This window comes from Aquarana catesbeiana, linkage group LG02 (genome assembly GCF_042186555.1).
Source record: "Aquarana catesbeiana isolate 2022-GZ linkage group LG02, ASM4218655v1, whole genome shotgun sequence".
NCBI lineage: Eukaryota > Metazoa > Chordata > Amphibia > Anura > Ranidae > Aquarana > Aquarana catesbeiana.
The window spans coordinates 42,453,371-42,466,740 of NC_133325.1; the positions used below are offsets into that span (position 1 = coordinate 42,453,371).

A 13,370-nucleotide genomic window follows, 5' to 3' on the forward strand; every position below is an offset into this window, starting at 1 on the left:
GTATGAGCATTAAGTGTCAGCGAAAGCCCCCCCCCAAAAAAAGCACTAATCTGCATGCTTAGCCCCAAGCATAAATCCCCCCTCCTCCTTGTACATTTCACCCCCTGCTGAAATCCCCCTTCCAACCACAAATCTTTCCCACCACCATCCACCAAATCCTCCCAGCACAAAATGACCCCCCCACCGAAAAAAATCACCCCCCCCCCCAGCACAAATCCTCTACCCCTCAAATTTCCCCTCTTAGTACACATCCTCTCCCCCCCCCCCTCCTAGCACAAAATGTCCCCTCCTAGTACAATTTCCCCTCCCCCATCCTCTATCATATAACCTCTTCTAGCACAAATACTCTTCCCCATCTCCCCCTCCCAACACCCCTCCCCCTAAATTTCTCTTCCTAGAACACTTGTTATCCCCTGCCACCCCCCAATTCCTCCTCACCCCTCAATCTCTTTGCAGCACCCTCCCTCACCCCACATGATACCACAGTGCCCAGGGCAGCCGACCCACCTGCCCATCCCTTGTCCCGGCTCTGCCTCTACCCCTAAAATGTCCCCTCTTAGTACACATCTTCTCCCTCCCACTTCAACTCCCCCTCCCAGCACAAATCCCCCCCAAAAACCCTCTGAGCTCAAATCTTCTTTTTCCCTCCCAACACACATCACCCCCCCCCCTAATATCCCCTCCTAGAACAATACTTACCCCCACCACCCTATTCATTTCAAAATCCCTTGTCCTGGCTCTGCCTCTACCCCTAAAATGTCCCCTCCTAGTACGCATCTTCTCCCTTCCACTTCAAATCCTCCTCCCAGCACAAATACCCCCCAAATACCCCCTCCTAGCCCAAATCTTCTTTTCCCCTCCCAACACATATCACCCCCCCTCCAAATATCCCCTCCTAAAACAAGACTTACCCTGGCCACCCCCTAAGTTTCTGCTTCCAACACAAATCCCCTCCATCTCCTTGTGGCACCCCCCCCTACCTCTCATGATACTTCAGTGCCCAGGGCATCCTCTCCTCTTGCCCACCCCTTGTCCAGGCCCTGCTTGAATGAGTCCCATTTGGAGGTGCTACAGTACTAAGTACTATCCACTGAACACAACCTGGGGTTAGACGATTAGAGATCTGTAAAAACTGCAATTCAACTGCCTGATTTTACCACCCCTTTGCCACGTAAACTAGGCCAAAGAATATTTATGTGCATCAATGAGTGTTCGTTAAACGCACAGCAACAGTTTGAACCCGCCTGACACTCAATTCCCAGTACATTTGCTGATCTGCAAAAAAAAAAAAAAAGGTATCAGCGCTCGCACACTGTGGGGTTATATTACACGCTAACGTCATTTACAGTCACAACGTATCTGTCACAGCGAAGATTTTCTGATTGCTTTGGGTCAAAGAAAAAAAAAAAGTAAAATTTCAAAACAGGATAAGTTCCAAAAACCAAAATGCCAACGGCGTGAGCAACTATAGTTTTTTTTTTTCTTTCATTCTCTGTTTTGCCTGACGTTATCTTTCAAAGAAAAAAAAATGAAATAAAAAAAATTCAAAAAAAATAAAAATCCAAACTGCTTTCTTTTCTTATTTTTTTTTTTTTTTCCAAACTCAGATCCAAGTCTGAAACGAATTCTTGCCTCTCGCACAGACATCCACATCACAGACAACTCGCCAAAATGTCAAGGGAAGCGCAACTGAAATTATCTCCCTTGAAATGGAGATCCGACAAGCCTGACAAGCGCCTTGATTCCAAAACCAGAATGTTTGATAATTTTTTTTTTTTTTTTTGGGGGGGTTGGGTGGGGGGGGGAACGGCGAGATATAGCACCTACTTTCTCAAAGATGGGAGAGACAGAGAGAACCTGATAACAGAGCAGAACACAGCGTTCCGTACAGAGGCAGTGACATTTCATGTAAAACAAAGGCAAGGCGCTTGCAAAAAAAAAAAAAAGCAATCAGCCGTAGCCGCCGGATGACTGTTTCCAAAACGGCGGGCTGATCGTCATGGAATGAGAAAACAAAAAGTTTTGACTTACATTGCCTTGGGAGAACTGTTGGGAAAACTTTTGCAAAGTTTTCGGTGATGGCAAGTAAAGTTTAACCCCGATCCGGAACTTGGTCTTGATTCATTCGGTGAATAACGAGAGGGAGAGCTGTGAAAATTCAAAAGCAGATGTGATTAGTAATTTGTTAACCACTTCGTAATCAGGTCAATTCTGGCTTTTATCTCCTACATGTAAAAATCATATTTTTTTGCTAAAAAAAAAAATACTTAGAACCCCCAAACAGTATATATACAGTATCTCACAAAAGTGAATACACCCCTCACATTTTTGTAAATATTTTATTCTATCTTTTCATGTGACAACACTGAAGAAATGACACTTTGCTACAATGTAAAGTAGTGAGTGTACAGCTTGTATAACAGTGTAAATTTTCTGTCCCCTCAAAATAACTCAACACACAGCCATTAATGTCTAAACCGCTGGCAACAAAAGTGAGTACACCCCTAAGTGAAAATGTCCAAATTGGGCCCAAAGTGTCAATATTTTGTGTGGCCACCATTATTACCCAGCACTGCCTTAACCCTCTTGGGCATGGAGTTCACCAGAGCTTCACAGGTTGTCACTGGAGTCCTCTTCCACTCCTCCATGACAACATCACAGAGCTGGTGGATGTTAGAGACCTTGCTCTCCTCCACCTTCCGTTTGAGGATGCCCCACAGATGCTCAATAGGGTTTAGGTCTGGAGACATGCTTGGCCAGTCCATCACCTTTACCTTCAGCTTCTTTAGCAAGGTAGTGGTGGTCTTGGAGGTGTGTTTGGGGTCATTATGTTAGAATACTGCCCTGCAGCCCAGTCTCCGAAGGGAAGGGATCATGCTCTGCTTCAGTATGTCACAATAAGGGCTTTTTTTCAGGGGTTCAGGGGTTCCACCACTTCTGGCTCAGACCCTTTTGGTGCCTGTTCACCACACTCACTTGTAAACACAGAAGTCTGGTTTCTGTGTTTACAAGTGACAGCTCTGCACTCTGTATGTAATGTAATCCTGGTATTTAAAGTGGTTGTATAGTCTATTTTTTAACTTTACTTTTAGTTTTACCTTATTATAGGCTTACCTGTAGGTAAAAAAAATATATCTCCTAAACCTGTACGGTTTAGGAGATATTCCCCTTGCTATGAGCCGCTGCGCATGCACACAGGGGATTCTCGGCTGAAGGCTCGGCAGCTGCCGGACCTTGCCGGGAAAGAAAACTCCCGCGCGCATGCGCGGGAGTGACGACATCGCGGTTTCAGCCACTCACATCGCTGGAGCCGTGATACCCGGAAGACACGCCGAGGCAACATGTCAGCTCGGCGTGGACTAGGTAAGATACCGACGCATACTAGCTCATTATGCCTTTTGCATTACAGGGGTAAAAAAAAAAAAAAAATGTCAGCGGGTATACAACCACTTTAATGCCCCTTTAAGACCCTCCTACTGTTTTTGTGAAATTTGACTGACAAACCCACTATTTGATGTGATTTGGAGGGTGTGTGTAGGGGGAGGCGTTTTGTGGGGCCGTGGTTAAGCTTCAGCACCTATTGTTTGAGAAAAAAAGCCCTGGTCACAGTACACGTTGGCATTCATGGTTCCCTCAATGAACTGTAGCTCCCCAGTGCCGGTGTTCTGCCGAGAAAGTTCCACTCGGCGGATAAGGACCCCCTCTACTGCGCAGGCGCTGCGCCTGCGCAGTAGGATCCGGCGGAAATAGCCGAAGGGGAATAGGTCCAAATCAGCTGTAGACGGCTCCTGTAAGAGGGCCCCTCGCGGGCTCGCTTCGCTCGCCGCGCTTCGGGCACGGCCTCGCTGCGCTCGGCTCTTTTAGATTCCCCCTCTAGGTCTACTTGGATGATAGGGAAGGAACCTGGACCCAGAGCGCAGGCGCCGTGTACAGCTGATTGTGGATTTTGAGCTTCGGCTATCTCCGGCGGCTGTTACTAGTTGGTACTGCGCAGGCGCTGCGCCTGCGCAGTACAGGGGGGGAACTTATCCGCCAAAGGAACTTATTCGTCAAGACACCGGCAGCACTCATACAGCCCCAGACCATGACACTCTTTAACCACTTCAATACAGGGCATTTTCACCCCCTTCCTGCCCAGACCAATTTTCAGCTTTCAGCGCTGTTACACTTTGAATGAGAATTGCGCGGTCAAGTAACACTGTACCCATATGAAATTTTGACAGTTTTTTCCCCCATAAATATAGCTTTCTTTTGGTGGTATTTGATCACCTCTGCGGTTTTTATTTTTTGTGCTATAAACAAAATAAGAGCGACAATTTTGAAAAAAACACAATATTTTTTACATTTTGCTATAATTAATATCCCCCAAAAATATAATAAAAAAACTATTTTTTTCTCAGTTTAGGCCGATACGTATTCTACATATTTTTGGTTAAAAAAAATCGCAATAAGCGTATATTGATTGGTTTGCGCAAAAGTTATAACGTCTACAAAATAGGGGATAGTTTTATGGCATTTTTATTATTATTTTCTTTTTATTAGTAATGGCGGCGATCTGCTATTTTTATCGTGACTGCGACATTATGGCGGGCACATCGCACACTTTTGACACTATTTTGGGACCATTGTCATTTATACAGCGATCTGTGCTATAAAAATGCACTGATTACTGTGTAAATGACACTGGCAAGGAAGGGGTTAACCACTAGGGGGTGATCAAGGGGTGAAGTGTGTCCTGGGGAGTGATTCTAACTGTGGGGGGATGGGCTACAACTCACATGACAGCGATCACTGCTCCCGATGACAGGGAGCAGTGATCTCTGTCATGTCACAAGGCAGAACAGAAAAATGCCTTGTTTCCCCGTTCTGCGGCTCCGTGACACGATCGCAGGGAGACCGGCGGACATCGAGTCCGCAGGTCCCGCAGGCACGGTCACATTGTACGTGCATGCCCGCTATCCCCCGCCAATTAAAGGGCACATACAGGTACGCCCATTTGCCCACCGCTGCCATTGTGGGGACGTATATCGGCATGCAGCGGTCGGCAAGTGGTTAAGGTAACATCTGGGGTCGATAGGAACCCAGATATCTCCTCTACCCTGGAAAGCATGAGATCGAAAAAAACCCCATTGATCTCTGCTTTCCAGGGTTATAAACTGGCAGTGTTTACATCTGCCAGCCCCGGAAGTAATGTAATGACGTCGCTTCCGGCCTCCCAGGGTCATAAAGATGGCTGGGACCCATCCGGTCCATGGCCAGCTCTATGGTAATCTGGCAGTGCCGCCAGATCTGTTCTCCGGTCCCCCATCGCATGGAGCCCAGAGAGGCCCTGGAGGGCAGCGGGATGGCTTTTTCAAGATAGGGAATCGCTGGCTGAAAAGAAAGATATCTGGACGATGCCTGTAGCTGCACCCATCATTCAGATATCACCACTTCAAGTCCAGGACATCATATGACGGCCTTCTGGCGGGAAGTGGTTAATGGACAACTCCCGTAAAAAATATTTGATGCCCACCTGTAGGAACTGTTACAAAATAGGCACATGTTATTTAAATACATCTGTCCCTTCCGCAATATGTAGTCCTATAGGGTGGACACATTTTTAAAAACTGCATTTTTTTTGGATTATTTGTGTCACTGTCCCGCCTCCCCTCTTCTGATTGGGCTGCTAATAAAACAGCATCATCATAACTCTCTTGCTCCTGTGAGCTCACTATAAATATGTCTTTCACATGGGCTTGGATATGCAGAAAAATGACAAGCTAGGTTAGGAACATTTTTCTTTTTTAGCTCCACTGTTTCAGCTTGTGATTGTATTGGACTGTTATGGGTCTCACTGGTTGCAGATTTAACTGCTTCGCCCCAGCCCTCTGGACAGTTATGGAAAGTACTGTGCTGGATGAAGCAAATCAGCAGCTGAATGTTTATGTTGTCTCAGCCAATCCCTGGGAGAGGGTGCCCAGATGTGGCTGGGAGTGAGCATAAATAGTCTGAGGCCTGAAGCTGCACTTTAAGCCTCGTACACACGATCTGATTTTCCAATGGGAAATCTTCGATGTCAGGCTGTTGGCGGAAAATCTGACCGTTTGTGCGCTCCATCGGACAATTGTTGTTGGATTTTCTGCGGACAAATGTTCGATGGCAGGTTTATAAATTAAAAAAAGAAAACAAATAAAATTAGACATGCTATCTGCCAATAGAAATTAACCAAAAAGTGCATTCTATGCATCCAAAAATATAGAAAATATACCAAATCAAATCATTATTCAACCAAAAAATAATGTCAAAGCAATAACTCCAAGGCCAATAATAAATAACACGTTATCTCCTCCGATTCCGCAACATTGCTTGTTGACGAAAGGCTGTTCAGAAACCAACTGAAAAGCGTGAAATGAAAAGCGCAAATCAACACTCACCAAACTTCTACTAACACGAAATTAGCAGAAGGAGCCCAAAGGGTGGCGCTAAAGAGCTGAAATACCATGTAGTATGTCACTACGTTCATATTTGTTGGCCGATAATTCCTTGCCGTGTGTAAGCAAGACAACTTTGGGCCAACGCCCTTCGGACAAAAGTCCATGGTTTTGTTGGCCAACAATCCGATCGTGTGTACGAGGTTTAAGAGGAAGAGATCCCAGCCTGAAGGCGTGCCAGGCCTTCTCATCCACATCATTGCCTGCCCCCTCAAATGCGCTTCTGGAAGAATGGTTAAGCATTCCCATAGACACACTCCTAAACCTTTTTCCAAATATCTTATAGGATGAGGTACCCCCTAAGTCCACTCCTAAACCTTGTGGACAGCCTTCTCAGAAGCGTTGAAGCTGTCAACTCTATATTGAACCCTACGGACTAAGACTGGGATGCCATTAAAATTCATGTGTGTGTAAAGGCAGGCGTCCCAATACTTTTGGTAATACGGTGTGTGTGTGTGTATATATATATATATATATATATATATATATATATATATATATATATATATATATATATATATATATATATATATATATATATATATATATATATATATATTTTTTTTTTTTTTTTTTTTTTTTTTTCAGGTCTAGATACATTTTGCAATTACATAGTAACTGAGAATTGGAATTTGCAGAAAAGCAACCAAACACAAAAGAAAGACACATGTGATCACCTGAGCCCACAGTAGAAAAACTCACAATCGAAACAACTTCAATATTATATTACTGTTATAGGGTTGCAATGAACTCCTGTAATTATATAAAAAAATATATAAATAAAACACAGCAACCAGCGATTTAATACAAACCATTTATTTATTACAAAATAACTAAAAATCCATATCGACAAAGTTATGCCTTCTAAACCTCACGATAAAAACATTCTGCTTCCAAAATTGTTCTTGGGTTTAGATACCTATTCAATTTAGCAATTAAATAGTAATTGATTATTGGAATTTGCAGAAACTGAGGTGTAAGTCTGAGCAGAAAATGTAGCTAGTCTGAAAAAGAAATGCAACTACAATGCAGGGACGCACAAATGTAGGGTTTCTCAATGATGTCATAAAGCAGATCAAAGGTCCTATATGGTGAAGTTTGGCTTAATTCAAAAAGCTAACACACCAGGATAAGGATCCTAATTTTCAAAAACATGAAAGCTGTTTTCACTTGGCGCCAGTGAGATTTGGAAGCTGGGCATTGCCAAGGGGGACATGTACTAATGCCAGAAGTAAAATTATAAAGTCAAAAATTCAAATAAAAAGTATCTCTTTCAACATGAAATTGTCAGCTTTTCCTAACAGCACCAAGGCACACTGATAATATGCCTTCTGTCAGCCCATCCTTTTTCACAAAGGGAGTGGGGTTATCTATTCCTTCACATAATTGGCCCTTGCAACTCAGCAAACCAGGGCCAAAGCACTGCACTAGAAGTTGTTCCTATTTTTTGGTGGTGAACCTGCAAAGTTTTTGGCTAAAAGTTTACGATTCTCAAACTTCCTGGGAATGCTCCGTGAACTCATAGTACAGGCTTTCTTAACCTATTTACCCCAAAGGAACCCCTAAAATAACTTTTAGGTCTCAAGGAGCCCTTACTAAATACAATTCACATGGGGCTAATGGCAAAAATGCACCTTGCATCAATGGGAAGTGGGAAGAATGCAAAACTTCAGATGGTCAGAGTGCTACTGTTTTTGCCAAGTGGCATTCATTGATCCTGGAATTTTGCAGGCACCATCAGATGGAAGATCAATCAGCCATGGGTTTCAACCCCTAGCAACCTCTGGAGGAACTCCAGGGCTCCACCGGACCCTGGTTGGGAATGGCTGCCATAGTAGAACCAGGAGCCCTTACCTCATCCCTACTCTACTGTCTTCCTGTCCTCTAGATTTTGGGTTGGCTGACTCTTTAAATGTTGAAAAAGGACTGGTGATAGTTGAAGAAGAAGACCATTAATGTCCATCAATGGAGATAAAATATACTGAAAGTACATCTAGACAGCTCAGGCTTGTCACTTGGCAGGAGGACGTATGGAAGTGTGGGCTCGATAAATATGGTGTAACATGACTGATTTCTTGTGAAAATAACAACACTTCCTCAGAGTCTGCAATTATTGCCGACCATTCCTAAAAATAGAACTTGCTATGTTATTCAGCTGTTCCTCATGCAGCCCCTCTTTCCTCAACGTCCCTATTTTTTTTACAATGTATATCAATATATAATGATTGTATCAAAAATTGATAAGCCGTTCTAGTTGGGTTTGGCGATCATCATGAGACGTGGTTTGATTACTTTGTGCAATACATCCCCTCTCTATATAAATCTTAAATTTCTCCCACGCTTGGAAATGCCGTTTTTTTTTTCATGGCAGCTAGATCCTGTTATATCACGGAGGATTTATTGGTTTAATATTTCACACTATTTAACATAAAAGACATGTGGCTTGAGGATGGAAACAGGATGTACTGTACAATGTGTGGAGGTACAAATGAAGTACCGTCGGTAAGTATGACATTAGGAAGAATGCGGAAAACTTCATTTAGCCTCTCCAATCCTATGGGACTCGTCACCCCAATCTGTCTGATTATCTCCTACTCTATTAGCTTTTAGACTATGAAAACCCTCCTCTTCAGAGAAGCCCATTCTGCCCACACCTAACAACTCTATGTCTATTTTCTCCATCAGCTCATCCCCTACAGTTATTACCTTTTCTTTCACTTGACCCTTCCTTCTAGATTGTAAGCTCTAACGAGCAGGGCTCTCCGATTCCTCCTGTATTGAATTGTATTGTAACTGAACTGTCTGCCCTCATGTTGTAAACCGCCACGCAAACTGTTGGCAAAGAAAAGGTAGCAACCAAATGCCCAAGAGGGCCCAAGAGGGCCCATTACCATCATCCATCACTGAGCACTATCCAACAGAAGGTATTCCTTCCTTTTTGCCCACACAAATACCCACCCAGGACCAGTGACCAATCCGGCCAGTCCAGCAAGGTCTCCAACACAAGCATTATTGGAAACTGGAAACACACTTCTGTGTAAATTCACACTTCTCCACCACTCCATGCTTGTTCTCCTCCCGGGGTCCCCATCACATCTCTCTCTCTCCGTGACTCCAGGCTAGGTTCCGAAGGAACTCCGTGCCGTGAGACTGGTCTCAGTATGTGAGATGTGGTTACTAATGAAGGGGCCAAGCACACCACCTCTTCACTACCAGAATATCTGTCACCACTGCCATGTCACCAGTTTCCGGGCTGGTTGGCTGCATTAGCAAGTGACACAAATACAAAAGTCATTAGCAACAGCAATCTAGCCTCCTTGGAACAACTTCTATGCCCATTAGACCCATGTACTGAATCCTCTCTAACTTCTCCTCAGTTCCCTTTTTTAAGCCCTGTTCTTTTTATACTCTTTACATGCATCCCTTAAGAGGGAAATATGGGTTTTGTGTTTTTCCCATATTCATACTTACATCGGTGGATGGAGCATCAGATTGATGCTGCAGCTGTCCACCGCCGTCTCTGCACTGAACACCGCTGATGGCTCAGTTCTCTCCCCTCCCCGAGCAGAGAGCTGCTGTCTGTCAGTCAGCATCTCCCCTGCTCTGACCCTCCATGCTCATTGGAGCGATGATCTATAGAGGGGCAGGGATTGGCCGTCTCAGTGGCTCCCTGAGACTGCCATCAATCAAGTCAGCTGGCGGTTTCAGACCTGGGAAGTCGGGATGATGCGCTGCCTCGACTGATGACAGTGGCGTCAGCGGAGAGCAGACTTCAGACCGCTCTCTGCTGAAAACGGGTCACAGGAGTGCAAAACGAATTGCACTCCTGTGACCCAGAGGAGAAGCCTAGCCTAAAAAGCTCAAACTGGACTTCTCTTTTAAAGGACTTCAGACCAGGCAATTTGGATGAACAATAAAGCTCTTTTACTGAGGTTATTAAATGAAACATTTGAGCAGTACTTCAACACATTCCTAACAAAGTTCTCTAAGTGCCCTTTATTAGTGCCCCATGAGGTGGTCATACCCTGTTTAGGTAGTAATACAAGAGTCCTTTTCCATGCAAGAATCCAGTAAATGCACATAAGGTAGCAATAATCCTTCAAGTGCAGCCAAAGCTTGTTTGGCTGTACTTCTCCTGTGGATCAAAGAAGTGCAGTGCGTTCTGCCAGTTCCCACACCGCCTTAAATGTATTAGAGTTGGCCATAAGAGTGCCGACCATTTTTCCTGAGCCATTACACAAGATATCTTTCGTTCAGCTGCAGCATATGACACCGTTGGTTGCTTCCATGCTCAGGCTAAGGTAATCTTAGCACCTAGCAATATAAAATGAATGAGTTTCTGTAGGTGCTTAAAGCCTCCCGCCAGCTTGCTATTTAGTAAGGCGATGATCTCTGGAGTTTTGGGTACTGCAAGGTCGGCAGCACACGAAAGATTCTGTTCCAAAAGCCCCTAATGCGGGGACATTCCTACCATATGTGGTAGAGTGAACCCACATGGTCACAACCCCTAAAGCATAGAGGAGAGGAGCCTGGGAAAATTTTGGCCAGTCGGGATGGGACCAGGTACCAATGAGTAAATAACTTGATATTCGCTTCCATCAGTGAGACATTCATAATTCCCTTTAATGACCTTTCGGGGGGTCAGGTTTAGACCTCCAAATGGAAAAGATGTAGTGTCAGATTTGGTACAGTCTGAATCTTTCAGAAAGGGGGTGGGACACCGTTAAAGGGCCCATAGAGGAAAGGAAATGACCGATTCTAAATAATCCCTTGTTTGTCAGCCACTGAAATGCCTGTATATCCTGTCTAGGGGGAAATTGAGGATTATGAACAAGATGTCAGTATTGACTTTTTTGAGTACCAAGTGCATGGGGTTGAAAGAAGCTCAGATGTGGAACCAACGCCTGCTGCATGATGATAATAGCCAGGGTGTGGAGCTAAGCTTTTGTTTTGTGCAACAATGTCATAACCCAAAAAAATAAAAATGGCTACTCCTTGCAAAAAAAGAGGTATTATGTTCACCTCCCTGGTGACCCCATGTATCCTAACTTTGCTTCATTCAGGTACTGCAGCTTCCATTAGACACTTCCAGGAGTATCAGTTTCCTGTGTCCCCCCCTTGGCGTGCTGTGATTCCATCTGCTGACCTCTATGTCACTATTATGTCCTATAGTGATTCCCCATGACTAAGCTCCAGGGGCCAGAGTGAAACACGTTGGGGGCATGGCCTGGTAGGAATCCAGGCTGAGGTTGCCACTTTGTTAACCTCTACAAGATTTCATGGATGTGCGGCATTAGGGATCCCCCCTTTTCTTTCATGTCCTATAGTGATGTTGGGAAAGAAGGAAGGAACCGCAGGGGAGGGGACACAGGCATCTGACACTCCTGGAAGTGTCAAATGCTGAAGAGTCTGACGTAGACTGCAGTGCTGCAATAGAGGGAAGACAGAAGACACGGGCCGCCAAAGAGGTAAGTACCAACTGCAGTAAGATTTTTTTTACGCACAGATGTCACTTTTAACTGTTTTGCAAGCAAGTTATGGAATAAATGTGTAGCGCCCTGGGGTTTAGTCAGGGGGCTCCTCACCAAATTCCTTGTCAGTAGTAGTTATCCTGGTTGATTCATAGAGATCTTTTGATTTCTCCCTAAGTTTAGCCTTGTTGCACTTTTCTTTTCTACCACTAGGTGGCTGGGTACTTGATGGTACTAGATTTGAGAAGGGCAACCCAAGGTCAGGTTATGGGTATATGGGGTATCCCAGACAATGGACAGGGGTTTTCTTGAATCTCTTGGCCTGCTGGGAGAACCTATATATTCGGGTGAGGTCAGTTGATCTATGTTCTGTGCCACCCAAACCGCTGAGGCCGGAGATTGGGCCTAGCAGGTGACGCTTGATGGAGATACCACCGCAAAAGCCTTGAGGAGCATACGGGATTCAGAACCAGTGAATCAGAGAGTCCAGTGAGAGACTAGGAGCTCAAGGGGCTGAAGAACTACAAGTAGAAGTTGTAGTAAAGCTGAGTGAACTGTTAAAATTTGTGTTAGGAACTGTTAAGTACTGTTGCCAAAGGAGACAGCAATCCTGCACCTGCAGAAGTGGCGCCTTGCTTGAGCCTTTCCCTGTACGGCTGTCCTCCTATTGAAGTCTCAGAGTCTGCTAATTGAAACTTCAACCACTCAAAGGGTGTCCTGGCCCTAACCCTCTTTCCCTTCAAAATATAAAAGGACTGTTAAAAGAAATAAAACCTCTTTTGCATCCAAGAAGTGTCTGGCGCCCAATGACTTTCACCATCTTTGCACCCTCTATGCCTCACAACATCTATATGTTGTGAGGCATAGAGGAAGAATGTCAGCTGTCTTTGGCCTTGAAGGTCCTCATTAGGCTAGAAGAGGTTAAAGACTTTGCTACATATGGAGTGAGGATTTGTCATTCTAAATTATGATAATAAATACAAATAAAAGTGTTTTTTCTTTAACATACATCTCTCGAGGTGTCATTTCAGTCTGTGTTTTCTCGCACACCACTGTGTAAATAGCTTTGTATCACATTATATTTACATTCATACTGTATATAGTGATACAATCTGATACCTGCACCCAGCTGACTTAATATATTGTAACAGCTTTGATTTGCTAACCTTTTTAATTGCTGTTACACCGACATTTGGGTTACAGTTTAGGAGCTCTGAGCTGCCGCAGCCTAAACGAATCTTTATTTTTAGAATCTCTGTGCTGCAGAAGCCTGGATGAATTATATTTTCTCTCCCATTTTCCATTAAGTGCAATTCCATCTGAATTATTTATTTATTTTATATATTTGCCTGATTTTAAATAAAAGCATAATGGCTTTGGTTGAAAAAAAAAAAAAAAATATATATATATATATATATATATATAT

The 13,370-nt window shown here is 44.1% G+C and overlaps 1 protein-coding gene across 1 annotated transcript in view; it reads right to left on the reverse strand.

The window, feature by feature from the left end:
• TENM4 (teneurin transmembrane protein 4) overlaps positions 1-13,370 on the reverse strand; it is a gene marked incomplete in the record, with an annotated part of 1,986,086 nt that overhangs the window by 1,310,316 nt on the left and 662,400 nt on the right. Inside the window, 1 exon segment of the mRNA XM_073612821.1 lies at positions 2,032-2,148.